The 23623-nt window shown below is 36.6% G+C and overlaps 1 protein-coding gene and 1 long non-coding RNA gene across 7 annotated transcripts in view; both read right to left on the bottom strand.

The window, feature by feature from the left end:
• The window catches only part of PICALM (phosphatidylinositol binding clathrin assembly protein), a 106322-nt gene that overhangs the window by 81595 nt on the left and 1104 nt on the right, over positions 1 to 23623 (bottom strand). The gene's annotated exons all lie outside the window — the stretch shown is intronic.
• Positions 366 to 22989, bottom strand: LOC133100126 (uncharacterized). Its single transcript, XR_009702392.1, has 3 exons — positions 22742 to 22989; positions 757 to 884; positions 366 to 521 (listed from the first exon to the last, which is right to left on the bottom strand). It is a non-coding gene; the product is annotated as an uncharacterized LOC133100126 (long non-coding RNA).

Raw genomic sequence — 23623 nt, 5'->3', positions numbered from 1 at the left:
AATATGAAAAAGTCTGAAAACCTAAAGCTTTATCCATGGTGTTGTGGTGTATTCTGCATTCCTACCACTAGATGGGAGACTGTACAGAGAAACAATAGGACTGGCAAGAACAGACATGGGTTCAAGCTTACCTATAAACAGACCTCTTAATTTTGAGACTGCTTAGGATTCCAGGTAATTTCCAAACCTAGACAAGTTTAGTCCCAACCCAGATCCCAAATAAGATCTTAGAGGTGAGGAGAATCACATTTTGGTAAGCACTACCTCAGAGGTAACTATTACTTCTGTGTTAATGTTTAATTTACCAGATAATGTAAGGTAACAATAAAAAGTTACTTAATAGAATACAAACACATCACTTAATATAAGAATAAAAAATTTTATTTAAATTTATTTAAAGAAAATAAAAACATTACAGTGTTCCAACTTAAAAAAAAAAAAAATCACATGTCTATGGTATAAGCACAAGGCGTTCTCCTTCCCTTCTTTGAAGATCTGAAGTTTCAGAATTACAATCCCACCTGGAGAAAAGAAAACAAAATACGGATTGAGTAATTTAAGAGTAAATGCCAAAATTACAAATTCTCTTTGTACTACATTCTAGGAACTTAATAACAGTTAGTTCATCAGCCCAGTTAAGGAGATATAACCAGGATTCTCAAAAACAATCGAACACTGGATCAGAAACACACAAAACTTGATTTCCTAAGCAAAATAAAAGGTCAACTAGCAATACATTACAAGTTCTGTACTTACCTCCACCAATGCTGTAAACCAGAACAGTCCAGGGCTGCAGAAAATATGGAAAGAATTCTTTCATTCCACTGAGACCAGGAAAAAGGAACCAAAGCTTGAGAGACTCTATGAGTGCAGATCAGAGTTGTCTAAAGGAGGAAAAAAATCATGTGGAGAGGTTCAAAGAACTGGGACTAAGTCTGTAGAAAAGTATGTTATTAGTAAGGGGTGATCAGTGTCCTGATTTTCCTGGAACAGTCCTGGTTTACAGCTGTTGTCCCAGTGTTCCATTCAGATAGCATATACTTCAGATAGCATATACTTTCACTCTTGAAAGTGACCCAGTTTGGAATATAAATCATATGTCACTCTAGTTATAAGTGACCTAATAAAAGTCTACATGTAGCTAAGGAATTAATAGACAATCACCATCTACTCCGAGTATATTTGCATTTTTCTTTCTCTGAGGACTATACCATTCTATTTTGTCCTCTCATCCCCAACAAAAACCTCTATGCAAATGATTCTCAAGTTTCTTCTCTGGGGAATTGGAAATACTAGAAATTTTCACCTCTATGTCCAAAAATACCTTTTGCTTAAAAAACAGGAACATAATCTTAACTGTAACCTGACTGTCCCACCATTTTTGTTTTAAGTGATCAAGATTCATTCTTTGCTTTTTTAAAATAAATTCAGGAATCTTTTGTTTCCTTTTATCTTCCACAACGTGTGGCATGGTTCCTTGTACATGTGTTGATATGATGGTATAAATGCTTGTAGAGTTATAGGTGAAACAAAAGTCCATTTCTCCACTCTAAGATCCAGAGGGAAGAAGAGAGAATACGAGGCAAAAAGTCCTCCCCATAGCTAGGTTAATGTTATTCAGTAACAGCCAACCCCATGTCTAAAAAGTAGGAATCCAAAAGAATTTTAATGGCTTCTCTTAAGAATTTAAATCTGCCTAGACAGAGGGAATAACAAATTGAAGTTAGCCTCTGTGCCAAAGTCTACTCACCCAGAAAACACAAATTTCATGTCCCCAGTGCAATTAGAACAATAGAATCTTTATATTCCATCTTCCCACAACTTTGCAAACTTCAGTACGAACAAACAGAAATCCCATATCCTCTACAATACTCACTGCATGCTATAATATGCCAAATAGTCTTACGAGTTAGAAATATACAATAGTGGACAAAGTGCCTGCCATCATGAAGCTTATATACTAGTGGGAGAGACAATCAATAAACAAATGAACAAAAACATGTCAGATGGTGAGAAGTGCTAAGGATTTGTTAGCCCTTAAGAAGAATGGGGCAGGTGCTCGGGGGAGGTTGCTATTTATATATGATAATCAGGAGTCTTGCATAAAGAGACTTCTAAAAATTAACAGCAACAATGGTAGGGTGTCACCAGTGGCTTGGAGGCCTATGGAACTGACCACCATGATTAATTACCATCTTCCACATAGTAGGGAAGTACGGAGGCATCCCAGTCATTCTACGTCACCTATGTGTGCTTCACCCTTACCAAACCAAAGTCAGGCTGAACAGCAATCTTGTTGATTCTGCAAAGCCCCTAGTTTTACGTAGTTAAGTAGAGACAGTGGGAATCTCATTTATTCACACACTTCACAATTAAATCAAAGCAATACGTTCATCTTCAGTGAGTCAAAATGGTACCAGCCGTCTACTACAGTTCATGAAGCAGGCATCAAGAGACCCCTCAAAGCCAGTGGGTAACAAAGTGAATGCCATTTCTGAAAAACCTTTTTTCAAACTGATGTAAACAGTAATGACAGATATAACCAAAAATAGTAAGCACCAAACAATAACCCACCTACATGGCTTTAAGTTTTCAAATAATGCTAAGTGGAAAATGTGAGCAATTAATATATTATTAACAAATCCCAATAAACTAAAGCCAAAGTATTTTTCCTAGTAAGTTTAAACTTGAGCCTTTAAGTTTCTACAGGAAAAAATAATCACTCGGAGTATTTCAGACAAAAGATCTCCATTCTCACACATTTCGTAACCATACAACTGTTCTTATAAAATTCACTATAACCCATGTTTGCCTATTTCTCAGCATAAAAAAAAAAAAGCTGAAAATTTCATGACAAATGACTTTCTTGAAAGGCATAATATCTTCCGAGATAAAAATCTGCTTTATAAGATGTCAAAATTGAAGATATTACTTTTTTTAACTTAAAAATTCCATGTAAATTACGCAATAACATTAAAGAAAAAAACACCAGTTTGAATCTAAAAATCCAAGCTTTGGCCATTAAAAATTGTTTGTTGATCTGAAAACAACACTTTTTCAGAACTATGCAGGAGAATAGGGAAGGAATTTGGTACATTTATTTAAATTCCAAAACAAAGTTGTTTGAGTTGTGTAAAAATCATCAACCGATTAGCTCTTCTATTAAAAGTTGACAGGATCACAACTTATTCTACACAGTTAGTTACGGATTTATTTCCCCTAAATATAGGCTTTAAGTATTTCTCAATACAAGACATTTTGATAAACAGATCTCTGCTGCTAGAGAATTTGGAAACAATTAATTTGACACAACATATATTGTACATAGCACTTACAGTGGGTTTTAATTTAGTTCTGCTTTTATGTACCAACTTCAATAACACTAATAATAAAAGACTAAGAATAAAAACAGTTGATTCTTTCATGCAAGTATCTGTATTTAGGTAGATAGGTAATATCACATATATTTTCAAAATCCACATCTGTCTATGGGTGGATATCTGAAGAGTTCCTCAAATTTGAAAGAATGTATCTTTCACTTGGTTTGTTATGGTAAGGTAATACAAATCTTAAATGGTCCAGACAGTAGCAGGGAAAATTTAACCACCTTTCTCCCTTCAATTTACAATACCACCCTTTCACCAATTTCCCTTTTGCTACAGTGACAGAGGCTCCCCAAGTAGCCTTCTACCCAACTAAAATGCTACTACTTTGAAGACTACTATTTTTAGGGTATGATCCTTGCCTAAAGACAATTTTTCCCACCGAAGGTGGGGGGATGGTTCAGGCGGTAATGCGAGTGACGGGGAGCGGCAGATGAAGCTTCGCTTGCTCGTCCACCGCTCACCTCCTGTTGTGCGGCCTGGGTCCTGCTAGGCCAGGAATCCTGGTCTAGCAGGACTGGGGACCCCTGCTATATTGGATACCTTCCAGAATGACTGGGATTGGCCAGTGAGGAGAAGGCACATCTGTTTTTAGTTCTTTCTATTCCTTTAAAGTTCATTTCTCCCTATTAGAGCTCTTCTCTGACTCCACTTATTTGACAGTCTATCCTAAGTGCTATTCATTTCCAAAATGCATCGAACATTGATGGGGACGCTAATTCCACCAATCACTAAAATTCTGCTCTAGGCTCTCCTTCCAACACTCCCATGCATGGCTGAATCCACTTCCATGTGCTAGGACTGTACTGTAACAGGATGAAGTGACATCAGAATAACCAAAGGATCCAGAACCAAATTCTAGATTCACTATTTTACCATTATGACTTCAAGCATGTTAATTAGCCACTCAGTTTCAATTTTGCCATTTTAAAAACAGGGATAGCAGTAATTAATTTTCACAACAAAATATACTGTAAGACAACATATTTAGAGTACCTTACAAGCTTTAAAGCACGATTAAATATTAGATATCATTCGTTTTACTTAGTATCATATTTTACTGGTGAGTTTTCCCTCATTTTAGTAGACTATTCCTCCATCACTTTTCCAATACAGTACTATGAAACCACTTCAAACTCAAGAACATCTGCAAAACCTTCTTTAGAATGTTTATAAAGCCCAACTTCTTCCACTGAGAAGCGTTAACCAGTTACTTGCACTGGATCGTAAGAGGGGCAAAATCTTTATACTCAGGGATTTCTTCATACTTTATAACAAAGTTCTTTCACATCCTTAGTCTTTTGATTTTGTATTACAATAGCCTTGTGACAAGGCAAGGGATGCTTTATTTCCATTGTAAAGATTTAAATACTTGTTTACCTTGCCTACCTAAAGTAACACAAACTAGTAGCTGTGCTGGAATTAGAGTCTTTAAAACAGTATTTTCCTAGAGGAATGGATGAAGATCTATACATATTTTCCTCTCAATTCTCTCTCTCTTCATTTCACATGGTTTGAGTCTTGTCTTCACCTTCTCTAATTATTCTAAAATTCACACATTTCTTTTTAGCCCTCACAAAACTAATTACTAGCACAGACAGTAGCCACATCTTATCTAGTATAGTATATTCTGCTCATTAGCATCCTCGTTTTCATTCTGACTACAATAAACTGAAGCTGACAGGGTATAAGGAAGGAACCATATCATTCAACTGAAGTTCACAAGGAATGGGTTTAAAGAGTTTTGGCATCCCCATCTCCAAGTGACTCAGAAACTGCAAGCCTTAATTTATAAGCAAGGTTTAAAAAGCCAAGAATGTTACAAAACAAAGTCAACTCACCAGATTTTAGGTGAGTAGGGCTTACATGATTTTACATGAGAGGAACACATAAGGCAGTTTTCCAGTCATCTGCCAGAGATGTAATCATTCCCAATTCTAAGTAATAGGAGAAGAGGTAAACTATGTTAAAAAGGGCCTCAAAAACTACCATACCTTCTGGTTGGTCACTGGCTAAGTCAGGAAAACCTAACTCTGATGAAGAAAGTCAAAGAAAAGGCACTTCTAGGTTAAGTCTACAAGCCCAAAGATAGGAAGCAGCTTAAGCTTGTCTTAGAAAGGTTTCCAGGGCTTCCCTGGTGGCGCAGCGGTTGAGAATCTGCCTGCTAATGCAGGGGACACGGGTTCGAGCCCTGGTCTGGGAAGATCCCACATGCCGCGGAGCAACTAGGCCCGTGAGCCACAACTACTGAGCCTGCGCGTCTGGAGCCTGTGCTCCGCAACAAGAGAGGCTGCGATAGTGAGAGGCCCGCGCACCGCGGTGAAGAGTGGCCCCCACTTGCTGCAACTAAAGGAAACCCTCGCACAGAAACGAAGACCCAACACAGCCAAAAAAAAAAGAACCCTCAAGATCAATAAAAGAAAAAAAAAAAACGTTTCCAGCTCCGGATCGGAAGAAACGGTTTTCTCCCAGCAGTTAAACAAGGAGTGTCTCAGCCTCTTCAGCTGCTTTATAAATATCAATAACTTTCTAACTTAGCTGCCAGTTGCAACTCTGTATCTAATTTCTTCTTCTGTAACTGATTTTTAAGTCAGTACTTATGGTTGTTGTTTACTGCCACTCAGCTATGTTTATGCAGTATTTCTGGGATGTGCTACAGAAATCACCTGCAAATAATGCCTTGGTCCACTCTAGGTCGCCAATTCAAAACATTGTGCAAGAATATGAAGAACAAAAATAAAGGAGGGTTTATACCATACCATGTCTAAAATCTCATACTGAATTAATACCTAACACAAATTCCAAACCTGATAACTAATACGCAATTACATAGTTCTGTGAAAAGTTACAAAAGTTAATGCTGAGAAAAGAAAAATAAAAAAGGAAATACTGCCTGCTAAACCTTAACTTCTCAGTCATTGAAAAGCTGGTGTTACTTCTAAAAAGAAATGTACAAATGGGAATAAGGATAATGTGGTTATACCTTCCAGATCTGAAAACTGAAGACAACGTGATCATGTAAAGAACAAACCAGATCTCTCCTCCTTGAGTTTCATACCAAGAGATCAAATGCAGCTATCCTGTAACCCTCTTGGATATGCAGTTCTTAAAAACAAATTCACTGTAGAGCAATCCATTCAATTTTGTATTTATACCAATAAATCTTCACACAGGCCTTATAAATCAAAACCAGACCCATTTCCCCACAACATCTCATCTGAAATAAAGCTAGTAACTGCAATTAGTGAGATGTTTTGTTTTCTAGTCACCTAATATAAATGCTACACATTTCCAAAATCTTGCCCCTCCCTCCCCAAAAATGCTACCTGAAGATAGACAAACTTAGCAGTTAAAAAAGATACCAACAAATATTAAAACAAGTTTCCTAGGTGTAATTCATATTGTATACAACTAAAGATTATTCTAAATGATATCAATAAATTGCTTACTTAAAGTCACAAAAGGTAAAAAGACTGCCAAAAAGACAGATAGCTCACACTGTATTTGACAAGTTAACTCAAAACTAACTACACATACATGTACCTGCAAGTAAAACTTTTTTTTTTTTTTGGCTGCGCTGCACGGCTTGTGGGATTTTAGTTCCCTGACTGAACCCGGGCCCTCGCCAGTGAGAGCGTGGAGTCCTAACCACTGGACCACCAGGGAATTCCCTGATCTTCTCTTAGTGGTGGTCCTAAGTACACAAAAGGCTGCAGGCCAAAAAAGAGTAGGCAGCTATACTCGGAAAAACGGATGTGGTGTTGGTCTGTTACAAGTTCCAGCATTAATAAGTAGACATATGCAACCCCCATCCACAATATATATCCATAGTATACACATACTTCAAGAAACAGTCTCCCCAACAAATAAATAATCTTTGAAACAAAAATAACGCTTAATTTCTATGGTTCTATGAAATTAAAATAAGGGATAAAAATAAGGTGTGAGGCATTAATTCACAAGTTCATCACTTAACCAAGTAATTTTAAATTACTGTGCAAATGAACACAAGGGGATGGATTAGTGATGCTCCATTATATACCCTCAACTGATCTCCCATTATAACCAACAGCCAATAAAAGCAAGACAATCGCCAGTGTAGATCATTTAGTCTGTGGCAATAGTTAAGGGACCACCACCATCACCGCTTTTCAGGTATCAAATTCATAATCCTAGCATGAACACTATGAACTTATCAGGTGAACCAACTAGCTAAAGACCAAGATCATATCTGAATATTTGCAATAAAGATTCTGTCCAGGAAATTCACATTTAAAAAATAAAACAAAAAACTGTTGACTAAATAGTTCATTCACCAGCCCAGTACATTAAGTCCATTATCTTCATCAAAGATTTATTAAATATTTACTAAGATATTATTATGCACCAGGCATTCATTATATTCTAGGTATTGGGGATACCAAGACAAAGCAGAGTCCCTGTTTTCAGGAGAAATAAACATGCTCAGGATGCTCTGAGAGTTTAAAAAAAAAAAAAAGAAAACTGAAAAAAGAAAATGCCTCTGCTGAGGGATAGAGGAGCAATTTGATTACAACTGCTACTGAAGGCTTGACAGATATGGCTCATCTGACCAACCAGGGAAGGGGGAAGAGGGGAGAAGGGTCCTGTTCTCCCTCACCAAATAAGAGCATCCAACTCAAACATACGTGCCCCAAGGGGGCAAACATGAAAGGAAGATAAACATCCTGTGGTCCACCTGGCTGACTGAAGTGAAAAATTCAGAAAAGAAAGCATTTGAAACATGGTTGGAAAGGCTAATAGGAAGTATCTTATTATCAAGTATTTTAATATTTTACGTAATTCACATATTTTTAATAAGATAGAAGAAAATTCACATTTTTGTTGGCCATTTTCTCCTAAAACAAAGTCACAGAAAACAATGCTACCCCTCCCTCCCAATGACAGTAAAATATGTAAGTTAAAATTGTTTTTCAAGGAAAGATGATATATTGGTAGGTGAGCTACTCTAATTAATGGAGAATGAAGCAAAAGCTCATAAAGAAACCATGCTTAATCTTAGTTTCCAAAGCGCCAAGCCAAGAACAAAAAAGCTAAAGGGGCACAAATATAGCATCACAGAATAGCAGAGCAAGGGAGGCAATTTAGAAAATAAGCGGGCTTCCCTGGTGGCGCAGTGGTTGAGAATCTGCCTGCCAATGCAGGGCACACGGGTTCGAGCCCTGGTCTGGGAAGATCCCACATGCTGCGGAGCAACTGGGCCCGTGAGCCACAATTACTGAGCCTGCGCATCTGGAGCCTGTGTCCTCAACAAGAGAGGCCACGATCGTGAGAGGCCCGCGCACCGCGATGAAGAGTGGCCCCCGCTTGCCGCAACGAGAGAAAGCCCTCGCACAGAAACGAAGACCCAACACAGCCATAAATAAATAAATAAAATTAAAAAAAAAAAAAAAGAAAATAAGCAATTTAAGTGAGTAAGGAATTTTCCTAAGGTCATATGGAGCTGGGGCCAGCACACCACATTCCAGTTCAGGGCTTATTCCTCTAAAAGCATAAGAAGTATAAGAAGTTGCTGTTTCCAAATGTAATCTTACATATTTACAGAAATTATATTTCTCAAAGAAAGGCTTTCTCCTAACTATATCCCATTCCCTAAAAGTTCTCTGTGAGCTAAGAGATTCCCCAGATTGCCTGACTTCCACTCAAGGTTCTTCATTGCCATTTAAGTGCTAAATTTATTCTCTATTTCCTTTTATTAGTAATGTTTCCTTTATGTATCTGTATAATAGAGCTAATAAGACTACATATTCAATAGGTTTTTTAATAAAGATTAACTGTGTTAATGCATGTCAAGTGCTTAAGACAGAAAGGATTCTTTAAATCTGAGCTATTATCCCCACCATGCAGGTTGTGTCCTTAAAAAAAAACTGATTTGATCAGATTTTGTGCAACACTGAAGACTGAAAGTTTCCTTAAACTTTAATAAAATCTCTATCTTCAGATCAAAATTAGGAATATATTATTACTGTTTAGAAGACTTCTTCAATAATTCATTCCTGTGCAATCTATAGACTCAGAAATCCCCAAAACCTTAGATATTGCCACTATTAATACAGTCTATAACCAAGTTAATATGAGATATAAAATCTCATTCTCAGCTTCAATATCAGCAAAACTTCTTGCCTTCCCTATTTTAACACTGGCAGCAGAAAACAGAGTGCAACTTTGAAAATCAGCTCTAACTATGCTTCAACTTTACCTACAGCAGCCAAAAGCTACCAGGAGATGAGATATATCTAAAGGTCATATGATTAAAATCCATACTCCCTCCACAATCTCACCTCAGACAATTGCTCCAACTATATCTCTCCTTATGCCTAACCTGTCCTTCCTCTGGCCTCAAAGCACCCCATTTACCATCTCCAGTTAAACAGATTCCTTTGTTCCCCAAGCACAGTTCCAGCTTTCCTACCCACAAATGTTTGCTCAATGCTCTTTCCTCCACCTGAAATGCCTACTGCTCCTCCCTAATTATCATTTAAGGTCCATTTCTCCCCCTTATCGAAAGCAGTTATCTCTCTCTCTCCTCTAATTTTCAATGACATCTGATCTGAGCTTATCTCACACTGCCTGGTAATACAACTATCTGTATATGTCATCTTCCTTACTAGACTGAGGACATGATCAGCAATTTCACTTTTAGATTTCTCAAAAATCTCAACACGGTAACTTGTTTATATAATAGACACTCAATATGCAATTGCTAATGAGTATATTAATTTCCACTAGACTAATAAAGTCTTGTTTGGTAGAAATCAGGCTTTAAAAACCTAAAGAAACTAATAATTAATGTATCCTTTGTAGATAAATTGATAGCAATTGTTAAACCACATAAATCAAACATGCCCCCAAGAACCTTACCAAACTTTTCCTCTTCATGCTGTCCATCATCAGATGATAAGATAGTTTGTGTTTAAGTTCATTCATAAATTTGGAACTCAAAAAAACTTCACTTGCACCCAAGCCCACAAAAGCCATGAGATCAGTGTACCTGATTTTATTTATGCAGTGAGCCAAACCACCACGTATAACAACATTCAGAAGTACAACTTCAGGTGCCAAAGTTCATCTAGCCCCCTGCACAAATGGTAACAGGATTGTAGATTCCTATCTTCCTTCCCTTTCAATAACCCTACCACAAATTACCAGGAAAAAGGAAAGCGTACTTCTCCAGTTCCGTAACACTGGCATCTAAAGCTAGGAAAGCAGCTAATAAATGGAAGCAAAGGGGATCCTAAAATCAGGATCTGGGGAGAAGAGACCAGTCTATCAAGATAACTCCTGGGGCTTCCCTGGTGGCGCAGTGGTTGAGAAGCTGCCTGCCAATGCAGGGGACACGGGTTCGAGCCCTGGTCTGGGAAGATCCCACATGCCGCGGAGCAGCTGGGCCCTTGAGCCACAATTACTGAGCCTGCGCGTCTGGAGCCTGTGCTCCGCAACAAGAGAGGCCGCGATAGTGAGAGGCCCACGCACCGTGATGAAGAGTGGCCCCCGCTCGCCGCAACTAGAGAAAGCCCTCGCATAGAAACGAAGACCCAACACAGCCATAAATAAATAAATAAATAAATATTTAAGATAACTCCTGTCCTTACAAGACATTTAAGGGCTCTCTCTCCAACCTCATCTCCCTCTTACTCTCATTAACACTTTACATTCCACCATACAGCACTACTTAAAGTTTTCCCCAAACACATCAAAACGCTTTCTTGCCTCTGTGTCCCTAAATGTGCTAATCTATTTAGGAGAAATCCCTTTGTGCATCTGGCAAATCACTGTTCATCCTTAAAATTCTTGTTACCTCCTCTACGAAGCTGTCATTAACTCCTTCAAAATTACTCCAGCCCCTACTTTGATACTTTATGTAAATAATATTATGCATTTATCTCAATTATTACAATTATTTGTTTACATTTTCAACATCAGACCTCATGTTCCTTTTAGAGTAACGATTAAGTGCCATTCATTTTTACATTACTTTCTAGACCTTGATCACTTTTCCTTAGCACCCCATTTAATGCTTCTAACCAGGGTTTTTGCCAGCACTGTTCAATTCAACAGAACTCAATCTCAGAACTTTCACCCCATATTCTTGCTCATAGAACAAGCAAAAGATTTTAATACAGTTTCCTAGATAATTTTACTAAAATAACGTGAAATTTTAAAAAAAGATTTGCTCTTATAATTCTCTTTTTTCCACTCAGGCCTTCTCCAAGAAATATAAAGTCACACAAAATAATAAACTCTTGAGTCTGTAGGTACACAAATGAATTAAGATTTATCTATACTACACATTCAAAAAAAATTAATTTGGATTTCCACAGGCAATTCCCCACAGAGCCCTAAGACCAGGACAAAAAGGGCATAGGTGAAGTAGGTAGTAGGAAGAAGCCAATCAAGGTCAACATCCAGTTCATTCATCATAGCCTATTAAAGACATATACTTCATTTCTATCTTTCTTTGCACTTTAAAAGTTTTGCCAATATCTTATAACAAAAAACACAAGCATTTAGCAAATAAGGCCTATAGCGTTCTGCTCTCAGGTGTGAACTATCACAGATAACACAAAGTCTAAAATCAAAGACTGCCTGTAATTCACTTACAACAACCATACATTAGCAAATAATACTCATAATAACAGGGGAAAAAAGAAAACAAAAACAGAAGAAACATTTGAAATCAAATATACCAATATTAAGTAGGTCCTGGAATAAAAAATATTTTAAGTGTGTCAAACTACCCTAATTGTATATAATCTAACTCTGGAAATTTACTTCTTAACTTCCATAACTCCTCACATTTTCAACCAATAACGAATAAAAATTTACTTCATCATGGAAACAGAAAGAAGTTTAAACAAACAACTACTACTTACAGCAAAGGCATTAATTACCCCTACAGTAATCTTTCTCTTCCTTTATGGAAAAAATCCTAAAACGTTCTTTGATAACACATTAGAAACCCCTCATGAAAATTTCATCCCTCCTTCATTCTTTCAGCATCTTTTTATTACATACTTGCTATATGCTCTATTTAGCACAGTAAAGAGGACACACAAGGGTTTTCTGTAAACACTTATAATTATAGAAGCTATACGTACCCCAATGCCCACTGCAGCACTATTTACAATAGCCAGGACATGGAAACAACCTAAATGTCCAACGACAGATGAAGGGATAAAGAAGATGTGGTACATATATACAATGAAATATTACTCAGCCATAAAAAGGAACGAAACTGGGTCATTTGTAGAGATGTAGATGGACCTAGAGTCTGTCATACAGAGTGAAGTAAGCCAGAAGGAGAAAAACAAACATCGTATATTAACGTATGTATGTGGAATCTAGAAAAACAGTACAGATGAACCTATTTGTAGGGCAGAAATAGAGACGTAGACGTAGAGAACAGACACGTGGACACAGGGTGGGAAGTGGAGGGTGGGACAAATTGGGAGATTAGGTTTGACATAAATACACTACCAAGTGTAAAATAGCTAGCTAGTGGGAACCTGCTGTATAGCACAGGGAGCTCAGCTCCATGCTCTGTAATGACCTAGATGGGTGGGATGGGGGGGTGGGAGGGAGGTCCAAGAGGGGGTATATAGGTATACATATAGTTGATTCACTTCATTGTACAGCAAAAACTAATACAACATTGTAAAGCAATTTTACTCCAATAAAAAAAAGAAGTACAAGTCATTATGGAGAAGTACAAGATACTATGGAAACATACACACCATTCTGTGTAGACAAAAATAACTGCTTATTGATACTCATGCAACTATGTGTTATCTCTTCACACATTTAAACTATCCCGAGAACTTTAAAAAAAAAAAGTTTGTTGGATTAATTAGTCCATCCAGTTGAAAAATGTTTGACTCGAATTTTCCATAGTCAATGAACTATTACCAGTACTGGAGAATGCCATCAAGGAAAATTTTTTCTCCCTCACTAATCTCTATTTCCACATTACACAGAGGTAGCAGAGTTGTACCCCATGTAAACCTCAAAAGAAGGGGAAAAACTCAAATATCCTTCATTTTCCTTAACGTCACCTTGTGTCCACACACCATACATAAAATTTAACTCAAAGTTGATCAAACCTAAAAGAGCTAAAACTCTTCGGAGTAGGTGAGGTGTAAATCTGAGTAACCTTGGATTAGCCAATGGTTTCTTAAGATATTATACCAAAAGCACAAATAGTCAAAGAAAATATAGACAAACTGAACTTCAAAATTAAAGACTTTTGTGCATCAAAGGACACTATCATTTATTAAAAAAATTATGACTCACTATATTGTATACGTGGAACTAATATTGTAAATCAACTATACTTTGATTTTTAAAAGGGCGGGGGGGCTTCCCTGGTGGCACAGTGGTTGAGAATCTGCCTGCCAATGCAGGGGACACGGGTTCGAGCCCTGGTCTGGGAAGATCCCACATGCCGCGGAGCAGCTGGGCCCTTGAGCCACAATTACTGAGCCTGCGCGTCTGGAGCCTGTGCTCCGCAACAAGAGAGGCCGCGATAGTGAGAGGCCCACGCACCGTGATGAAGAGTGGCCCCCGCTCGCCGCAACTAGAGAAAGCCCTCGCACAGAAACGAAGACCCAACACAGCCATAAATAAATAAATAAATAAAATAAATAAACCCAAAGTTTAAAAAAAAAAAAAAGTAAGCTGAAATATTAAAAAAAAAAAAAGGGCAGGGGGAACACTATCAAAAAAGTGGAAAGACAAGACACAGGATGGGAAAAAATACTTTCAAGTCATATAAGGATCTAGTATCCAGAATATGTAAAGAACTCTTCCAGCATTCCAAATAATAAAGAACCAAATTTAAAATGGGCAAAGGATCTGAACAGACATTTTTTCAAAGATATACAAATGGTCAATAAGCTCAACATCATTAACAAGATGTTTAACATCATTAGTCATTAGGGAAATGCAAACCAAAATCATGATATATACTATATATACATATTTAACTAGGATGACTACGATGAAAAAAAAATTTTTTAAATACCCTGAAAATAACAAGTGTTAGCAAGAATATGGAGAAACTGAAACCTTTATACATTGTTGTTGGGAACGTAAAATGGTGCAGCTCCTGTGGAAAACAGTCTGGTAATTCCTCAAAAAGTTAACATATAACCACCATATGACCCAGAAATTCTTCTCCTTGGTACATACCCAAGAGAACTGAAAACACATGTTAACACAAACACTTCTATACAGATGTTCATAGCAATACTATTCTTCCTGGATTTAAAGAGATAAACAACCCAAGTGTCCATCAATGGATGAATGAGCAAAATGTGGTATATCCATACAAGGGAATATTATTAGGTTATAAATAGAATGAAATATTGTTACATGCTACAACATAAATAAACCTTGAAAACATTATGCTAAGTGAAAAAAGCCAGGCATGAAAGGCCATGTATTGTATGATTCTACTCATATGAAATGTCCAGAATAGGAAAATCCATAGACAAAGTAGATTACTGGTTGCCAGGGAATGAGGGTGGAGAGATGGGGGAGTGACTGCTAACAGATAGGTGGTTTCTTTTTGGGGTGGGGGGAAACGTTCTGGAATTAGATACTGGAGATGGTTGCACACAACACTGTGAATATATTTTATGTCATGTGAACTACATCTCAGTTTAAAGATTGCATTAAAAAAATCACTTTGCCTCACAATCCCCCTTTTCACATTAGCTTTGGATTAAATGACAATATCTCAAATCAGTCAATACCATGCATGATAATAAATTTCTGCAAACAATTGTTTCTAATACACCAAAAAGGTCTGCAAATCCTCTCCGGTGTGAATACCACCCTATTTACTTTTTGGTATATACTTGAATTACGATAAGATTTTTGCATATTAGATGTACTTAAAATGTTACATTTGTACTTCTCAAGCTTCCACAGGATAACTAACTCTATTACCAGCACATAAAAATTTTAACATACATACACACACATACACCATGACCCTTGTTCTCAGAGCTTATAAATCACATGAGGAGATCTATAATCAGCAGAAACATGTACATTAAAATACAGCAACTGAGTATACGCTATGAAAGTCACTTGTAAAGTATACCTGCAATCTTTAGTGAGGGAAGAAGTTTGGAAAGCATATCTAGCTTCCTCAACCACTACTTGAAAGAAATGTCCCTTGAGTAAAATCAGGGCCCCTAGCAAGCTTTCAAGTACTAAGTTTACGACTATAAATACCAGCACCGTTTCAGTAATCACTGCTGGAATTCCAAGCATTCAGAGAAGACTTGCAGCAACTCCTACCAGCCCCTGGAATGAACTGATGATCTGGATTTAGTGGTCTTACTATCATGGCCATCACTACTTACCACTCCAACCTTTGCTTACCCTACAAGGCTTCGTTCTAAAACGGTCATTTCTTTTCTTTTGCATCTTGACGTTTTCTATTACGTGTACTTTAGGCCATCACTACTACTACTCCAACCTTTGCTTCATACCTCACAAGGCTTAACTCTGAAACACTCATTTCTTTTCTTTTGCATTTTGACATTATCTATTAAGTGTACTTTATCCTTCCTTATATCTGAAGTGAGGCTGCCATACAGTTATATACTGGAGGCACCCTGCACATAGACTATAATGTGATCAGCACCTCCTAGAGTTGTACAAGGAAGCAGCTCTGATAAACATTTCAAATCTAATTCTGGTCCCCTGTTTAATTCTTAAAATTAATTTCTACTTTTAAGACCATATCCTCAAAAACATGCATTTGAATATAGTTTTCAAACTGAGTTGCTGTAACCAAGAAACTTTTTTTCTTTGCTATAACAATACTTTGGAAAAACCACATAATATCTAAACAAAACTAAACCTCAATGCCTCATGGGTGCCATGAAACATAGCAATTTGTTATAATCTTTTTTATCAATGCTACTGAATGACTTCATATATAATTTTGTAACCAGGTGATTACCATTCACTGCAACTAAGATAATGGCCATAAAAACATTATTAAAATATCTACTGGAATAGATCTCTACGGTGTGTCCATACGTTGTTCATGGAATAGCCTGAGCTGTGGCGGGAGATTATGTGTAATCATTCAGTACTTACTGGGCACCCAAAGGGTCACTGATTAGGTACTCTGAGAAGAGACATAGAATAGTACAAAAAAGAACAGTTCCTATTCACAGAGAAAACACCCATGAACCCAATATATATATAAAAGCATAATACTAAGTACAGTTTAACCAAAAAAAAAAAAAAAAAAGATATATATATGTAAACTTTAAATGGTGATAATAATGTTGGACTGACAGAACCAGGGGGAGTTGTTCAGTAACGTCTTTATGAAAGAGGTTACTTTAAATGTGAATGTTAACAAAAGCAAGTTAGTTTAAAGAAGGTTTAAAAGGAAGGATGCATCTGTACTGACAGAGAGGTGAAGATATTTTGTGTCCAAGGAATGGGATTTGCAAAGGCTGGCTAATAGTTTGAGGGTCAAGAACTTATTTTGGCTCAACTGGTACCTAACCTGCTTGGCTGAAAAGAAATAGCTTAGATATATTTAAAACAAAACAAAACAAGTGAGGAAAAACAGATCAAGAGTCTCAATTAATGATGGACTCTATCAAGGCCTTTTAGGAAAAATTACATTATTACTGTTAGAGACTCTTTTTGCCCCCCAGCAGTCTCCTTTCCAAGTCACACAGCACATTCTTTCCAATCTACTCAACAGTATGACATAATCAAAAGACCACGTCACATCTCTTGATCAGTCCTACAATGATTGGGCCACTGTTACACATCAAATCAAATCAAAATTACTCTGAGAATTTAAAGAACCACTTACATCTAGTTTCTCTCTGAGTATTCTTTTCTCCCCTCTTCTATACACCCTTCCTTAGAGTTGCATTTTTTTACTCTCAGAACCTTTACAATCTTAAAAATTGAAGACCCCAAAGAGCTTTTGCTTATGTGGTTTTTCTCTATTGGTATTTACCGTGTTAGAAATTAAAACTGAGAAATTCTTAAATATTAATTCATTTTAAAATAATAAAATTCATCATATGTTAGCATTAATCATAAAAAATAACTGTATTTTCCAAAACCAAAATTTAGAACAGTGGCATTGTTTCACATTTTTTCCAGAACTCTTTTACTATCTGGCTTAATAGAAAACAGTTAGATTTTCATATCTGCTACTACATTCAATTTGTTGCAGTATCACATAGCCTCTGGAAAACTCCACTGTACAATAGTGGAAGAATGAAAATGGAAAAGGAAAATAATGTCTCAGCATATGAATATAGTTTCGATTTCACAAATACGCTGAAAGGGTCTTGGGGACTCCCAGGAATCCCAGGATCACACTTTAAGAAACAGCCATGAATAGATAAACATGGTCTATTCATTCTCTAGAATAGAAAAGCATTACATTAAAAGTTAAACTAAGGTGAAAGCCAGACCTGATGCTAGACTACCTGGGTTCAAATCCCAGTTCTCCTCTTCCTGGCAATGTGACCTTGGGCAAATTACTAAACTCAGTGCCTTAGTTTCCTCTTCAGTAAAATGGTGATAATAATAAAATCTCTTGGACTTCGCTGGTGGCACAGTGGTTAAGAATCTGCCTGCCAATGTAGGCGACACAGGTTCGAGCCCTGGTCCAGGAAGATTCCACATGCCGCAGAGCAACTACTACTGAGCCTGCACTCTAGAGCTCGCGAGCAGCAACGACTGAGCCCACATGCCACAACTACTGAAGCCCGCGCGCCTAGAGCCCGTGCTCTGCAACAAGAGAAGCCACTGCAATGAGAAGCCCACGTACTGCAACGAAGAACAGCCCCCGCTCGCTGCAACTAGAGAAAGTATGCGTGCAGCAACGAAGACCCAACGCAGCCAAAAATAAATAAATAAATTTAAAAAAAATAATAAAATCTCTCACAAAGTTGTTGAAAGGAATAAACAAGTTTATAAATGCAAAGTGTTCAGTAATGTGAGTGCCCAGCACAAAGTAAGCATAAATAAACATTTGTTAAATAAATATAAACACAACCTAGGCATAAACACAAAAAACACGTCTAGCTGTGAGTATTGCCACTATATTCTAATGTAACTTGAGAAATCCTTAATATTCTGATAACCTGGCAAATTACAATTCTGAACATAATTTTTAATACAAAGGTTTAAGTTCATTAAAATTCCCTTTTAAAGGAATATCATTAGTAAATTGTAACTGCCTACAAACAATTCTCCATGAAAAGAACCATATACACAGTGAATATACAAAATTCTGGAAGATCAAATCCAAAAATTTCAATTCTCTAGAGAAATATATAAAGCCATTTAACTGGGAACATACTGAGACAGAACACAAAGTAACGGAAATGCCACTTCAGCCACCAAAAGAACAGGAAAAGCAAATATTAAGCCTTTACTTTGAAAATCTAACCCTACTTCTTCTTGGTAAGGCTCTAACCTCTTGCCAAGAAGTCTTTAAGTTTATTTTACTTGCTTCTTTGACTTTAAGGGCAAAATCACGGAACTAAGCACTTTGAAACTGAAGAAAACAGAAGAGACTTTCTATGTATTAGGGTGAACTTTCACATTAAATATTCTAAATGATAATCAGAGTCAAAATAAACTATTTTATTCAAATTAAAGCAATTCTGATGACTAATTAAAATCAATTATTTTAAACAAATTGGTGAACTTTCACATAATTTAAATTAAAGCAATTCTGATTAATTAAAATAAATTAAACAATGTATTTTTAAAACATCTAGGGAATTCCCTGGCGGTCCAGTGGTTAGGACTCCACGCTTCCACTAAAGGGGGCACGGGTTCAATCCCTGATCAGGAAACTAAGATCCCGCAAGCTGTGCGGCACGGCCAAAAAAAATAAAAAATAGGGACTTCCCTGGTGGCGCAGTGGTTAAGAATCCACCTGCCAATGCAGGGGACACGGGTTCGAGCCCTGGTCCAGGAAGATCCCACATGCCGTGGAGCAACTAAGCCCGTGCACCACAACTACTGAGCCTGCGCTCTAGAGCCCGCAAGCCACAACTACTAAGCCCGGGTGCCGCAACTACTGAATCCCGCATGCCTAGAGCCCGTGCTCCTCAACAAGAGAAGCCACCACAAAGAGAAGCCCACACACCGCAACGAAGAGTAGCGCCCGCTCACTGCAACTAGAGAAAAGTCCACGCACAGCAACGAAGACCCAACACAGCCAAAAATAAATAAATAAATAATAAATAAATAAATTTTTTTTAAATTTAAAAAGTAAAGTGGAAGAGCTTAAAAAAGTTAAAAAAAAATCTAATTAAATATCATACAAGTGCTTTACAACTCAAATGAGAGAAAAAAAGCAAGTCACTTCATAATGAAGTTTCACTTCTTACTTTTCAGTTGAAATTAAATTCTAAGACATCTTTAAAAATTATTCAGATATATAAAATATATAAACATAAAAAGCACTGCTACAAGGATAAAAAATAGATGACTAAAGTCTAAACAGTATTTCTTAAAGTAACAAGTCCACCAGTGAAGCCTAATTACTTTACAAAGATATTTTAGAATTAATTTGCTAGTTACAAATAAGGCAGCTACCGAAATGGCTATAGGTAAAATTCTCTTCAGGGTTTCTCTTTTAAAATACATACTATTCATAAACATAACTAAATATGTCAAGGAGGAAAAACTTACATTTGTGGAGTTCTACTATATACCTCCTGCATTTGACATAAGTAGTCAAATCTTACTATTACCACTTTGATGACTCAATTACCATTTTTTTTGTATTTCAGAACTATTAAAGTAGTAAGGGACAGAATAGGTCTAAAAATGAAAATGAAAATATAAATCATACGATTAATTCTTATGGGAAAGAACAGTAAGCCCAAACAGAACTACGAAATAATTGTCCATTTGGAAAGCCCCAGTTACCTTATTTCTAAACAAGCGCCATCTAGGGGCAGATCTTCTACTTACTATCTTCCTCACAGGTACCTTCTTGCAAATCAGATCCCAGTTACCAGATTTATTCTTGACAATATGCAAACTAAGCACCCATTGGATATCATTAACTAAGACATTAAAAATCAATAATTTGCTTAGAAAGATAATTATTTTGGGTGCATGTCAATATTTTATATGTATTTTCAATGGTTATACAAAACACGAACCCAAATACAAATTCCACCCTCTACATATTCAAAACATTCACAAATTCTTACTTTAAAAAAAATGTTTCCACAATTAAAATTAAGCAGAGTCTAGAGCCAGTACACAACACACAAATACCCACACTGTATCTACCTTAGAGATATGCTTATAACGGATACTTAATAAGAACATGATCTTGATTTTGTTGTACAGAATGTAAGGCAGATGGTGGCTGGAATGAAGTGTCCCTTGAAATTAACTGGAAAAAATATGGATAAAAAAGTGAAACCATTAGAGCCATTAACATAATATTTCATCTCAGTGAAACATGCCCCAACATAAATGCCCAAGGAAAGTAAACAAGTATAGAAAAAAGTGTTCTTGTCAAAAAAACAAGAGTAAAGGTTGTGAAATCAGGTAAGAATGTTTTTACTTTAAGAATTTATAAATTTTAAAACTCTGTTCTGTCTGTACTTCAACCAATAATGTTTTAAGTATTCTATACCCTCTTTAAATTTAGTTAGAGATGACCTTCTATGCATATGACTTGTCTCTCCCATAGCTATGAGAAAGGATTAAATCAGATAATGGTTAATAAGTGCCTGGGAAACTGAAGTCCTTCAAATACAAGGCTGCTATTCTTCTATCTTGATTATGGCCATTAGAGGCCTGAAGTTAAATGCAAACCATGTTTATTTTTAAAAATATGTTTCAGGTTTGACAACTCTTTTCACACTAGGGACACTACTTAACATTATTATCTACTGACCCCTGTAAGCAAAGCAAAAGCTCTTTCTTAAACAAGTATACAATGTAGTATGAATTAAGCCATAATTCATGGATTACAATAATCATTTCCTAATATAGACAGACCTTGGCGAAGTACACAGAAACCACCTCCACACTCTAAAGGCTTATAGGAAAAAACAGTCTTAAGCATATTTTTGTTAAATACTAATATTTAAAAAATGAAATCATTTTCATTAGGGTCAACTAATTAGGCAACAGTTTCTCAGTATATTAAATGGCACAACAGAACTAAGCCTTCACTAGAAAGAACAATTCCTAAAAGACGAAAAATTGTATCTACATTAAAGACTTAAAAGTCCATGATGTCAAAACCCAGAACTGTTTGTGAAAGCCTTTTCAATTTCCTCAAAGTATGTTAAAGTGTGTGGGGGAAGAAGGTCTTCACAAAAACCACTCATTGGTCAGACTTAAATTTATTTCATTAGTGGAACTGGTTATAAGGGTGTTTTAAAAAACAATATAAGGAAAATAGTGTTACTGTATTTTAAAAACCTCATAGAGTAGTGGCTCCTTATTCATACAGATTTTTTTAAAAAATCAAACATTACCAGGAATATTCACGTTCTAAAGAAGTGGGAATTTATAAACACAGCAGTGGTAGAGAAAAAGACTACAAATGAGAGATTATCCATACCAAACTTAATCCCAGTTCTTATTTGCAGCAGCTTCCATTACAAGAGAAAAGGCTAACATAAAACCACAAGCCAAGTCTCACTCTCCTAAATTTACCTAGCCTATTTGCTGACCTTTTCCACAACGTGTTAGAACTGCAACATTTGAAATAAGACAAGAACCTTTAAAAAGACTTTTAAAAGCGGTATCTATTTGTGTTTTAATTTATCATTTTGAAGGGAGAGATGAGGATAACAGTTTACAAAGTCACAAGTAGTTTCTTCAACACCAAAAACAAACAACAAAACCAACCTAACAAAAGAATTAAAAGTTTTAGGGCAAACCATAGATTGGGTAGAGCAAGCCAAGTAGTCATTTGAAGAGAAGTAAACAGTAGAAATGTCTACTCCAAATATCAGACAATCAAAAAGGCACTTACGGCTTCATAATGTATTTAAAAAATTTTTCCATTTATAAATGTGTCACCATTTAAATATATTCTGAATTCTTTAAAACAGTCAAGGATAGTTAAGAAGCAGCCTCCATGAACCACACATCAAAAGACGAACCAAGCAATAATGATGCTTTTTTAAACTTTTCCACAAGGAAGGAATAAGTCACAATGAATAATGGGTTTGTCTGTAGCAGTAACTTGTTCTAACAGTACTTCATGAGCGAAGTATCTTGGAAGAATTCACATTTTGTACATTTTTTTAAAAAGCGCAAACCTTACGGCCAAGGTCCAAACGAGAACTCAAAACAGGACTCCCGTCAGTGAATTCCCTTTCAGGACATGCTCACTCTTGCTTCAAACAGTAAAGCAAAGTAACTTTCAGGTAGGATGAAGTCAGTCAGGTTTATGTGTCCAGTAGCCATTTAAAAAAGGAACTTATCTATTACAATGCCTTTTTCCCTATGTTTCCCTGAAAAGTTTCAGGTCAAAGCTCCATTGAGTCAAAGCTTGAGTAATCCACTGATCTTTGTACCTTGAGGTAAAGGAGTGGAATAAAAAAGGAGGATATTACAGGTGGCTTCCAGGTTTGGAAAAAGTTGGGAGGAGTTAGCTCTAGTAATTGTAGCTAAGTTAGTGAATGGTGTAATATCATGCGTGTAAGAAAAGCTAGTTCCTCAAAAGATAACCAACATAAATTAAAACGGAGTCCAAACTCAAGCATCACCAAATATCTTTTCACCAGTTTTTTAAAGGACGTATGTTATTTGTAGATTTGATTATTAATCTATTTTGAATTCCAATAGTCTACGCTTCACTCAAGCTTCTGAATTCAAACCGCCAGGCTTAACAGCTCTAAGAACTGATACCAAAATCAGCAAACCCTTTTCCATATCCCCATTAGAAAAAAAAAAAAAAGGGGGGGGGGGTGACTGACATTCGCAAATTATGCCAGTCAAAAGCATGAAAATACAATGATTAAACCCCACCAGAGGTGATTAAAAATCCCGACGTTCCACAAAGCTTTCCCCACACCAACGGAATCCCTTTACTTTGACGCCGACGAAGAAAGTAGTCAGGGGAAAAAAGTCGGATATTGAGTATGATATTTACAATGAGACGAAGGAACTTAAGTGAAGCTACAGGGGCAAAGAAAGGT

Source organism: Eubalaena glacialis, chromosome 10, assembly GCF_028564815.1.
Source record: "Eubalaena glacialis isolate mEubGla1 chromosome 10, mEubGla1.1.hap2.+ XY, whole genome shotgun sequence".
NCBI classification, from domain to species: Eukaryota; Metazoa; Chordata; class Mammalia; order Artiodactyla; family Balaenidae; genus Eubalaena; species Eubalaena glacialis.
Note: the sequence above shows the minus strand (reverse complement) of the source record. Positions and strands in the feature narration are given on the sequence as shown.